This window comes from Vombatus ursinus, unplaced genomic scaffold (assembly GCF_900497805.2).
Source record: "Vombatus ursinus unplaced genomic scaffold, bare-nosed wombat genome assembly UNPS02014820.1, whole genome shotgun sequence".
Lineage (NCBI taxonomy): Eukaryota > Metazoa > Chordata > Mammalia > Diprotodontia > Vombatidae > Vombatus > Vombatus ursinus.
In genome coordinates, this window is record NW_020954598.1 from 27,056,068 (window position 1) to 27,057,430 (window position 1,363).

Genomic DNA, 1,363 nt, shown 5'->3' on the forward strand with positions numbered 1-1,363 from the left:
AAAAAAACAAAAGAATTGTTCATGTGGCCCCTGAAGTCAGAGGTACAAGAAGAGGATAAGCCATGTGGTTGTAATAGGGGAGAGAGAAAGGTAAAAAAGATCCAGATCTTGTCACCCCTACTATTACAATGAGCTGACAGTAGGGGGGGATGTTGACAGCCTCAAGTGTTTCCCTGCCCTAAAAGTCCAAGATCTCAGAATAGTACCAGAAGGTTGAATGTGTGGGTTCCTGGGAAATAAAAGAGGAACTCATGAGAAGTAGAAGTAGTGTCAAACTCCAATAGAAATGGATCCCTGCAGCCCCACATTGACTTAGAAAACAGCAAGCTGAAATTACCTATGTTGACACCACTGGCTAAACCATAGATCCGCACTACAAATCTGGGAGCAACTAAGTAGATGTCTGTGGAAGAAAGGGATTTCAGTCTAATGTCAAAGATGACCTGAGAGCAACCCCAAATTCAGTTCCTTTGCAAGGGGAATTTAGCTTCTGAGCTTCTGTGAAGTGCCTTATGGTTTTCTGTCTCTGTTTATGGACTATGAGTCCTTTACAACTTTTGTATTTTCAGTGGGACATCAACTTGTACCTTGAGTGCTTATCCAGGAAATGACAATAACTTCCTGTTCATACATCTATCACTGCCTCTAAACCGAGAGCAAGAATTTTCCCACTGTCCTTTTTTCACCCCTAGGTTTCTTGTATTTTGAAATCAAATAGTAAAAAGTCAAAAATACATTATTTCTAGTAAGTATTCCAAACCTGATGGGAATGATTTTATTTTTCCCCAGACTACTCAGGTAAAGTTATCTGACACACTTTTTATATGATGCTTTAAGAGGCCACTTTTAAATACAGATGGGTTATCAGAAAGTGATGGTATGATGAGAACCCTGGAAAGTGATGGTATGATGAGAACCCTGGACTACAATAGAGAAGACCTAGGTTCCATTCCCAGATTATCTGATACATGATTTTGAATAAATTACTTGACTTTTCTGATTCTATTTCCCCATTTCTAAAATGGAGTTAGTAACTAAGAGAAGTCCTTTCTATCTCCTGGGGTTTCCTGATGCTAAGATGAAACAAATGCACGTGAAAGTGTAAAGTACTATACATATACAAGATATCATACCAGAAATCATGTTTCACATTTACATGGTGCTTAACAGCTCATAAAATGCTTTTCTCATGGCTCTGTGAAGTAGATCCCCACTTTAAAAATGAGAAAATGGACTCAGAGAAGTTAAGCAGTGTTTGTCCATGGGCACACAGCTAAATGTTAAACCAGGCCTCAAACCCAGTTCTTCTGACTCTAAATCCTGTGCTCCTTCCATAAGAAGATGCTGCTGATTTAAAGTGCTA